Source organism: Malaya genurostris, chromosome 1 (assembly GCF_030247185.1).
Source record: "Malaya genurostris strain Urasoe2022 chromosome 1, Malgen_1.1, whole genome shotgun sequence".
Lineage (NCBI taxonomy): Eukaryota > Metazoa > Arthropoda > Insecta > Diptera > Culicidae > Malaya > Malaya genurostris.
The window spans coordinates 128,389,450-128,401,494 of record NC_080570.1 but is presented as its reverse complement, the minus strand read 5'-3'; positions in this window follow the sequence as shown (position 1 = coordinate 128,401,494).

The following is a 12,045-nucleotide window of genomic DNA, read 5'->3' as shown; positions in this document are numbered from 1 at the left end:
TGTTCCACTGAATTCAGAACGGCGCTAGTGTACCTAAACTTGCTTAAAGTCTACGTAGTCTCATAATTTGTTTTCCAATTTTTCAAGCAATTTACTTAGTTTAATTAGCCGGCCGCGCGTTTACAAAACGACAGTTGAAATTGCGCATTCAACCAAATGCATGACGCTTGAGAACAGAATTGCAATTTGTAACGTCGAATAACCTTGACAGACTGACTAAAACATCGTCGACTGTAATCTGTACTGTGAAAGTGATTATCAAATGAGATACTCCGTGGTTCTATGACCAAGTAGAAGTATACTCAAAGACAGGCGACTCTATTGTTTTTTCTTTCATTCTTCTATTCCCTATTGAAGTGAAAAAATAATAGAAAGTACTAATATAAACATTCATTGAAAAAGTTCATTATTCTTTGCAAAAAGTCATCGGACTTTATGTTTATTGCAGTAAATGAATAAATTTCAATTGTTATGCTTTCCGATTATTAGTCAGTCGTAATCAAGCAGTGAAAGGAGAAATGAAGATAATGTCAATTGCTTCTGCAATCCATAAGCGTTCTGGCGAGTGAAATGGTCTTTTTCGAGGGAAACTGTAAGTTTATTGGTTATGAAAGATATTACAAAAACATTGAAACTGTGTGTTAACTCACTATCTTATTGTTCCTCGTCTGAAAATCGTATGCCCACGAACGGTTGTTTACATAATATGTGATTTTAATCACATTTGTTTTCTCATCGTTCATCCAGAGAAGCTTTTTGAGATTTATTGTATATCTTTACCTCTTGAATATCTTGAATAACTAAGACTTTATGACAACGGTACTGGATCAGATTTTATTTAATCTTATTACAGAATGTAAACTATAAAAATCTATCAGTGATTGAAGACTTAGTAACCTGTCACTGAAAAATGATTAAAAAAAATGTTTTGTGACAAAGAAAAGTCTACGTAGATTTTCTAGGATGGGGAGGGGGGAATTGGAAAGTCTACGAGGGAAAGAAGGGGGGGGGGGAGGTAGTAAAAATACCAGATTTTGGTCTAATTGGTTTATGAACGGTCCCAATGTAAGCAGCAAGGTGTTCAGGTGCGTGAAAGTAGACATCATATTAACAAGATATCCAGCTCTAATATTTCATTGGCAACATTCTTTTTTGCGCCATACCTCAAACGAGTCCGCATCTAATCTCGTACATGAAAGTAGGGGAGAGAAATGTCAAATTCGTGCACGCCAAAATAGCAGCACTGCGCATTCATATACTTATGTTAAATGTGTTGCCGTGCGATGGCGTTGCTGAACTGAAGATTGATTTCGGTCCAAGCTGACAGGATCTGCAATGACGCTATACCCGTCCCCAATATGAAAAAAATTTTCATTTGACGAAGTGTTTTACTCGTTATTATCATAAGATGGGAAGCGTTACGTTAAGTTAAAGAAGCTAGAAAGCGTTGCATACGATAATTTTCATAAATTGAGGATTACAAATCATATGAGTTATTTTGTGGAAAATATGAATGTTTAAAACCGTTATTAGGTTTAGATTCTTGCGGTAAACGAGTTACGACGCGTTACTTTAAGGAAATTATAGGTGTTGCTAATTTGTAAGTTATAGGCGTTACGGAGCGTTGCAAGAGTTGCTTTTTTAGCCAGTTATTGGCGATACGGAGCGACAAAGCGTTACTTTTTTTGTAAGTTAAAGGCGTTACACGCGTTACTTTTTTGTAAGTTATAGGTGTTACATGTGTTGCTGTTTTGTAAGTTTGTAAGTTACTGTTTCGAAAGTTGCAGACGTTACGAAGCGTTACATGCGCTACATTTTTGTAAGTAAAAGGCATTACGAAGCGTTACATGCGTTACTTTTTTGTAAGTTATAGGCGTTACGAAGTGTTACTTTTTTGGTCAGTTATAGGCGATACGGAACGGTACAGAGCATTAAATTTGTGTAAGTTAAAGACGTTACATGTGTTATTGTTTTGTAAGTTAGTAAGTTGTAAGTTACTGTTTCGAAAGTTATAGACGTTACGAAGCGTTACATGAGCTACTTTTTTGTAAGTAAAAGGCATTACGAAGCGTTACATGCGTTACTTTTTTGTAAGTTATAGGCGTTACATGCGTTACTGTTTTGAAAGTTATAGGCGTTACGAAGCGTTATATGCGTTACTTTTACGTGAGTTATATGCGTTACGAAGCGTTACTTTTTTGTAAGTTATAGGCGTTACGAAGTGTTACCTTTTTGATCAGTTATAGGCGATACGGAACGGTACAGAGCGTTAAATTTGTGTAAGTTAAAGACGTTACATGTGTTATAGTTTTGTAAGTTTGTAAGTTGTAAGTTACTGTTTCGAAAGTTATAGACGTTACGAACCGTTACATGCGCTACTTTTTTGTAAGTAAAAGGCATTACGAAGCGTTACATGCGTTACTTTTTTGTAAGTTATAGGCGTTACAAAGCGTTACATGCGTTACTGTTTTGAAAGTTATAGGCGTTATGAAGCGTTATATGCGTTACTTTTACGTGAGTTATATGCGTTACGAAGCGTTACTTTTTTGTAAGTTATAGGCGTTATGAAGTGTTACCTTTTTGGTCAGTTATAGGCGAACGGAACGATACAGAGCGTTAAATTTTTGTAAGTTAAAGACGTTACATGTGTTACTGTCTTGTAAGTTTGTAAGTTGTAAGTTACTATTTCGAAAGTTATAGACGTTACGAAGCGTTACATGCGCTACTTTTTTGTAAGTAAAAGGCATTACGAAGCGTTACGTGGGTTACTTTTTTGTAAGTTAAAGGCATTACGAAGCGTTACATGCGTTACTGTGTTGAATGTTATAGACGTTACATTTATGTACGTTATAGGCGTTACGAAGCGTTACATGTGTTACTTTTTTGTGAGTTATGACGTTAAGAAGCGTTACATGCTTTATTTTTTAGTAAGTTATACACAGATAAAAATATTTTGTGATTTTACATTTATTTTCATGCACATATTTGGAGCAGGCAATTGAATGGAAATTTACATTACAAAACGAAGCGGTTTGTAAATATACAGTCCTGTTCAATGAAAAACTAAATGAATTTTAATGTAATTTTACATCAATCATGGTTTTAAATCAGATTTTCGTTTCAACTGATGTCTATTTCATAGTACTATCGGTTTACATGTCGTGTAAGATTCATCTTTGCTTTCTGTGTAGGTGATACGGAGCGTTACAAAACGTTACGTTTTTGAAAGTTAAAGGCGTTTCATGCGTTACTTGTTTGTAAACTATATGCGTTACATGCGTTACTTTTTTGTAAGCTATAGGCGTTACGAAGCGTTACTTTTTCGTTACGGAAGTCAAATTATTTGTATATATCGGCAAAGTTCCATAACAACTCAGTAAATTAACCCCAAACTTGGCACAGGTGCGTTTTTGCAATTCATATTTCATAAAGGTATTTGTTTTACTATTCTTGACAAAGGGGGGTAGCATTGATCTGAATTGACGAAGAAACCATACAATCAATGTGCGCTTTTTAAATGCAATTGAGAAGATCCAAAATGGTTAAAATAAATCTACGATAATTGAATCGTTATTCTATAGTACGAATGTAGTTATGATGGTAAACAGCCTTTCATTATCAGATGTGACGAGGAACGTCAAAATGAATACGTTACAAGCAGATATACTTTTTAGGATCTCAGAGATTACTAAATATTTATTTATAGAGAGAAGGGTATTTTAAATGTCCTTAGAAAAAGGACCAACCATGAAACTGACCCGATTAGACGAAAATACCGTGAAAATTGAAATGATTATTGTGATATCTGAGATGGAACACTAGCCGTGAACATGTACGGAGTATTGTTCGATCGGGTTGCCGTCTAAGTTGTGTTTTAAATATTTGTGGTCACTATTCCAGGCCTTGGTAGGAAAGTGAAGTGGCTGCATCACCTTTCTACATGAAAAAGAGAAACATAATATTTTGTAGTGTGAAATCCTATCGAAGAAAGTTTTGGATAAAACAAATTTGTTATAATGTGTTCAAAATAATATGCGTTCTATACTGTTTGTTTTTTTTTCACAAATCAACGAAAAACACATGTTGACTCAGCAAAAATATGTCCGATTTGCTGTTTCAATGCAAATAATTTGTTATTTGAACGCAAGCTTTGAGTTATTTCAGACGTTTGTTTATTTCAAGCCAACAGAAAATGATACGTTATAAACACAAACAAATTGGTATGCAAAATGGTGATGGATGAATGAAAAATGAGATGTTTTTTCAAGAAGTTTAAACATTTCTTAAACTGCTCTCTCGGAGTACTGACATCACTCGTGCGAACAACTTTCGTCATAAAGTTATAATGCAACAAATTCTTGCCACTCCATAAACTGGGAAATTTCCAAAAGAGTCTCAAATTCATTGAGTATATGCTTTCATCTACGTTTACAATCTTCAAGACAAAATTTTCTGTGCATCACCTACATTTGATCTTCGATAATGTTACTACGCAAAGGACGACTACTAGCGAGGACGATTATAACGTAACATGACGATGTAACCCGTTTCCAACCACGTTATGATAAAACGTTCGTCATACCACCTATATAACCCAATCATTCAACAGGTTCGGTCAGCAACGCAAAAGAAAAATTACAGTCGCAGTACTGTTGTAAACAGCGTGATGCCATCGTGCTTACGACACAATTGTACATATCTAAATTTCAGGTTTACTTCACCGGATTCCGCGCAGTCCAGCAGAGTATGGTATGGAAATCAAAGCACTGTAGCACTTAAATTGTGTCTCAGTCATTCATCATTTAGAGAAAAAATTACCAATAGTTGTCAAACATGAGACAGCGGAGTGACGGTATGAGCTTGAGCTCCCTGGTGAGTTACTGATCGGGATCAACTAAACTTGAATCGAAAATAACCTGATGTTCCTTAGAATTCGTGGAATTTCCAGTGAATTTACTCTTGGTAACCTGATAAATTTCTTGAAAGAATGGATCTAAACGTAAGAAAGATAATCGTTAGGGAAGCAATTTTAGTAATACCACAGATAACAGATATACAAGCTCGAACAAAATTTTTCAAAATCCTGTGTAAATTTCAAATTTGCTATACGTTGGAAACACTACTGCCACCTACTAGACAATTCTCCGCTATATTCATCATTCCACTACGTTCCGGAACGATAACATAATCCTGTTATCTGTTTTACAAATATTCCAACTACAACAATTTGAACACTTATCACGCGATTTCCGTAAGTGTTAAAGACAACTTCATTTCCATGTCGCATAAATCACACGAGAATTTGATCAGAATAAAACAAAAATAAACCTTTAACCAGCAGCAAAAATGCAGCATGAAGTGAATGTAGCACCCAAAATAGTATCTCATGTGAAAACGGCATCCAAATCGTGGACGCACTCCATGTCGATCGTGGCAACATCAGCAAGTGTTCGCCACGTTGAATGAGCAAACTTTACACACAGTTCATATGTGAACCATGTATATCTGTTTTCCGCGACAAAAGACTTCTTAAAAAACTGCATCAAAAGTTATTCATGAAAAATAAGTAACTGAAGCGATGTATTTTGTAACAAATGTTCTAAATATAAAATTTTGTTCTAAATATAATATTTTTTTTATCTGTATTGTGATTCCAGTTCAATGCTTAACTATTGCGTGCCATCTCAAATTGCTATTAATGCAGAATGAGATGCGATCTTTTGAGCAATTAAGTATATCACCTTTCTACGCCCTCGAGGTGACCAAATGATTAATTGAAATGGCAAAATGTTACTTCTGAACTTACTTCCATCAGCAGGTCTCAGAAGAGTTTAACACACCCTTTTCAAACAAAGTATGAACAGGGCTCAAGCACTCAACGTAACGATGTTACGAGGAGTTACTGCCGGAAAAGATATTCACCGTTTCACTCAATTCTTTTTGCCTTTTCTTCAATAACAACGATGATGTGAAGTGTTTCCCGCGGACCCACACGGACCGAAGAATGCGGCCAACATGAATATTCACCAACGCCATATGGAAGACTCTCATGAAATATTCAGATCACCGGCCGATCACCACATGAAGGCTGGATCTGCCAAAGTCAACCACTGCGACCCAAATATGACATTACTTAATGATACAACCCTAGTTTTAAGTTAGTCGTAAATTTTAAATTAGTAAAAGCCCTTGGCATCTTAGAGCTTAAGCAGTGTGCCTTAAACATTATATTCTTGAATAAAAAAAAAAAAACGATGATGTGAAAGTTACTTGCTGTATGAGTTTTTATATACGGTCATTCGACCCGCATTTCTTGAAAAAAACATTTGTTTGGGATATTTATATGATTGGTGAAAATGTACGATCAAATCGTATTATAATATATATAAAGTGAAAAAAACTTTATATCGCTTAATTAATCAATTATAGGAAACGCATAAGATATAAAATGAACGAAATATATCTGCAAAATCTAAAGTACCTTGAGCAACTCAATATAGGGTAACAGAGGTATTTTGGCCACTTCATATATTTTGGCCCACCTGTAAAACTTTATCGGTTTTCTCGGATTTTATCGATGTTAAGCAACCCATGTTGCATTAATTTGAAGCTTATCACATTAAATTACCTATTGCGGAAGAGTTTTTCAAAGATATTACAACATTTGGTGGATATTTTTACAAAGTGGGCCAAAATAAATCAATCCTAAAGTGGGCCAAAATACCTCTGTTACCCTCAGGCCCGTGCGCAGGAATCATCCATGGGGGGGGTTTCAAGGGGAGAGGGGGGTGTCCAAAATGCGAAAAGGCGCATCATCCACTATATTGACAATGTAAAAAGCGGGGGGTGGCGGGGGTGTTATTATGTCAGTTTATAAATAGATAATAAATTGACAAAAAATATGAATTGTCAAGTTATTTGCACTTTAATATAATAAGTACTCCATTGTTCATGAAACTTAATTTAAAAAAAATTCTTCATGGGGGGGGTTAAAACCCCCAAACCCCCCCCCCCCCCCCCCTGCGCACGGGCCTGGTTACCCTACTGGTTCATAAATTCCACATTTTCCTGTGACTAAATATTGAAATTTCTCTCAATTATCATCAATGTAGTTTTGCAAGAAAATTGTCTATCATAATTATAGTCGTTTACTATTTATCATAATCAAATCGGTTTTCAGGTCCTAAAAAGGACCGATTAAGGAAGTAAGAAAATCAAAAAAAGTTGTGAAATTATATTCTGTTGATGAATCATTTACTTCATAGTGTGTGCACCTGATGAGCATGTGCACGCGTGCGTAAGCTGTTTATCAGACACGAATAAATTACGAAGTCCTCAAAACTTGATGCATCAAAGGCAGGCATGTCCAAACACTGCACTGCACTGCGTGCTTCATATAACCACCGCCACCGCGTGTATTGAGAATGCCATTGCGTGCCAGTGCACAAAGAGAAACACGAAACGCAATATCCGAAGCCACGGTGCTCGTAACGCTGTTTTATTTTCGGCGCTGGTGTTTCAAGCTTCGGCATACACCGAAACTGCGTGTTTTCAGTTTCGTTAAACACCGGAGCCGAGTGTTTTCAATTTCGCGAAGGCACCGAAGAGCACCCATGCGTTGGTTATATTGTCAATCAATTGAATTCAATCAGACGCGTATTGATGAAAAAAGAATTAATCATTCAAACGCATTTTTCGTCATACCGTGGCGCTATAGGTGCTTATAGTACAAGCAACGTATATGGCAAAATCGGAAACACTCGGCTTCGGTGTTTGCCGAAGTCAGGAACACTCGACTTCAGTGCTGCCCGAAAATCCGAACACCGTTGCTTGGCAATTACACGACCACCGGTACGGGTGCTTTTTCTACTGCGTTCGGTGTGTGTTTTTCAACACGGGCACGAAGCGTAGCAGTCAATACTCCTGGTGGTGTGCTCACGAGTGATGGTGAGTACCGTGCAGAACGGATCCGTGTTTTTGCCATGCCTGATCAAAGGAGGCCAGAGTAGTTCGGAGGAAAGAACAATCTGTCGAAAGCGTGCTTTCCTGAGAAACAGGAGGGTGGACTCAACGAACCTAGCAGACACTTCCGGTGAAACTCTCAACGGATGAGCACGTTGCATCGTGTTAGTCCGGAGAAAATTCGAGTATTAGGCTCTCTGACAGCTCACTTACAACCACAAATGCAAATGAGATTGGTTTGTTTTCATCAGGAAACGCATGCAATAAACACGATTCAGACGATCAATCAACTTCCGTCGACGTCCAGATTATTTTTATTAATTTTTTTAGCCGAATATTGCTCGTTAAAATTTTCCGTGAACTTGACGTAGAGTCCTTTCATATGAATTGCTTACAATTAATGTTGTTGCTCCGTAATCGTTCCATGCAGGCGATAGTCGCTTGATGCTGCGTGTGAATCGCTTTTGCATATTGTTTTGTTTTCATCAGGAAACGTGTAGGCCACCCATTTTTCAGTAGGGCCGCCGTTCATTTTTCACCGGGCATAGAAACCTCAATTTCACAAGAAAGAAAGAATTTTCAGTCATACTTTGACGATTCAACGCAGCCACACAGCGAGATTTTCGCTTGTAGTCAAGTGAAAAGAAAGTCCATTGGACTATAAACGAAAATTAACTGGCAATATAGCCTTAGTTGCTGTGCCATCAATTCGGCGTCATCTCAAGTGAGGTGACGCCAACCAGAAGAAGAAGAACGAACTAACGAACCTAGCATAGCAGACAGCTCATAAATGTCGACATTTTTATCTTACAATCAAGTAATCGCTATAACATTTTGAACATATGGCAATTAAAACGATTTGAAAAACTACACATTTAATATTAATTCTCGAGCTCTATTAAGTAAAATGCCGGCAACACACAATTTTGATTATTGGTCATTAAAAAAATATGTTTTCCGAGATTCGTTCAGTAGATCAATTTAGTCAGTCAAAATTATGTTTTCCGAGATTCGTTTAGTAGATTTACTGATTTTTCGGCAAAGTGCATCTTTTCACTGAGATTAGCAAATGTGTTTGCCGAAAATTCGAAATATGTGTTACACACTAAGAAAATTTTGTAACATTCCGTAATTTAAAAAAAAAATTAATAACTGTTTGACGGTTTGTTTTCACGACAATCAGTATCAGTTCGGTTATTGGAAAATAATTTTACCATATGGACAGTATGATTTTTAATCGGTGGCTATTCAGATTTACCGTATGAATTGTACATCTGTTTACAGAAGTAAAATTGATCGCCTGGTAAAAATTTATAATATTTTTTTTGTGAAATCAAAATCATGTACCGAAATATCGGTTATTTCAATTGATTACCGGAAGTTTCCATAAAAAAATACCGTACAAAAGTATCAAATCTTAGTGTGTAGCTTTTGTCGAAGCGTAAGTAATGTAATATTTTTTGTACGTTTATACGGTAATAAAATGAAATCTTGATCCCCAATTGAATGTTGACAATAGAAGAAAGGTACAATGGGAGCAATTCCTTCGACTCTACTTGATGAATGGAAAGGTGGACTTTGAGGAAATTTGTCCCAATATTTTCTTTCATGGTCTTTTTATGTTTTCGTCAGGAAAACTGAATCGATTTTCAAAAAAAAAACAACGATTTTCAAAAAAAAACAACATAGTGACACTAAGTTAATATTTACAGCATAAATTCGCTAAAGCTTGTACATTTTATATTAGTGCTTTATAATCACATCTTTATGCATTTAAATTTCCAATGTATGGTTTAAACGCAATATTAACTTTGCAATACGACATTTATATCGTATTAGTGTTGCTTTCATGCCAGTTTCTGTGTTATCACCTGATGCTTATGGTTACTTGGGTACTGTAACTCGACAGTTTTTCAAACGTAAACAAACATTGTCATAGTTACGCAGGATGATAGATAAAGGGTGGGAGCGTAACGAATTTTTAGCTGTGTTAGTGAACGGCGAGAAAAGAGCCAAAATGATATGACGTCATATAATTTTAAGGATTGAAGTAAGTATTCGAAAAGGAATTGAAAAATACCAATAGCTCATTTTTTAAATTTGAAACAGTTCGTTTTGCATCATATAAAGCATTTATTTTAAATTGTTTTCTCATTAGGTTCGAAAATGTTTCAATTTTTCTATATTTTCACGAACCACTGCACTTCGTTTATCCGTTTGCTTTCGATTCATTTTTGATTTAAGAAACTTTTGTTCTTTGATATTACGTTTCAAATTTTTTACACGAATGTTAATCTTAGTTTTAGTAAACTGCTTGATGACCTGGTTATTAACATTGGGAAATCTTGCTTGCAAAACTTTAGCACTAACTTGCCTAACATTTTTCTTTTGCCGAATTTGAATTTTGAGAGTCGTGTAAATTGTTAAATACTGAATCCATATTTCTTGCTAATTCTAGCCAGTTTTCTGTTGGTTGTGTCAGCCCACCGTGGGACAGATCAGTTACGTAAGAGTTTTTGAAGCCATTCACAATCGATTCGCCTTGTGATTCTTCTATTTTGTACGTGTATGATCCAATCTGAGAATGGGTATGTTTGAGCGAACAAGCTACGAAACCCATAGCATATGTAAACCCATCTTCTTCTTCGAGTGTACGATGTTTAGTTTTTTCTACTTGGCTGTAATTATGAAGATAACTTGAAATATCGACATCGTCTGATTCCCCATTTTCTGAAAAAATACGAGCTTCTTTGAATATTCGACAAATGGCGAAATCTTCTTGAATGCGTATTTCCTGGGAATTTTGATTATAACTAAGTTGATACTTTAAGCCTCTCCCTAATATTATGAGTCTTAAGCGGTTTAATGCGTCCAACGGTGATGGATGATTATTTGGTCCTCCATTTTGACGTATTTGTCCAAACAAATTTTCCAAACAATCTTGATTGACTTTGTAGGTCATGATGAAGCGTATTCCATACCGATATTTCATAGCGCTAAAAAGACATTTAATTGAGTTGATCGACATTAGCACTGCTTTTTGAAAAACCTGCTTGAATATAAAATGATTAGAGTTACATATAAATCGAATAGTTTGTCTCTACCTGAACAGATCGTTGTGCTTGTTTATGAGATTTTAACACTCTCATTGAAGATATAAAATATGCCATATTATTCAGTATTTTTTCTTGTTCTTGAATAGCTTCCCCAAAACATTTTTTAGAAATTATGGACTCATTTAAACTATACGAGTTCATTGTATTAAACCACGAATCGATAAGATCGATTACGTTTGCTAGTAATGAAGCATCTTCATGCTGTGGGAAATGTCGTCTGACATTAACGGCGGTAGTGTGGTTAAGAAGCTCAACAGCGAGTCTGACATTCTGCCTCTCTGTTCCGATGCAATGCACATTTTTTTTTTTTCATAAATACGTTTATTTCTTAAGGCAGTTTACATAAGTTTTTCTTCGCCGTAGCATCACTTTTACATAATATTCTTATCCTAATTTAATTCTAACATAGTCACAACGTTTTGCATTTATTAAAACATATTCTCTTATTACTTAAATATCATCTTAGGTAACTCGTCATTAATTATGAAATCTACTCGGAAATATTATTTGAACCAAACGATTAACTTCTATAAATTATAAAATAAGCTGTTATTTTCAGACATTTTGTTAATAATTTCATAAACTGTTTCGAGTTTGTTTGTATCATTACATTATTTTTATTCTAATTTAGCTATTGGTTGAACGCATGGACGCAGCTGGGATCAGAACTAAGTCTTGAAAGGGGCCTTTATTAAATTGAAACTCCAGTTTTCTTTATGAAATGATAAATAAGTTTCATGTATGAAAGGTCACGACAAGCAAGAATGTCTCGAACTGGGATATTGGATAGTCTACCTTGGGTACGCAAAGAATTTATTAGTTGAGATCTGACATCACGATACTCCACGCATGTCCAAACGACATGATCAATATCTCGATAACCTTCGCCACAAGCACAATGATTAGTCTCGGAGAGCCCAATTCGAAGGAGATGTGCATCTAACGTGTAGTGATTGGACATGAGTCT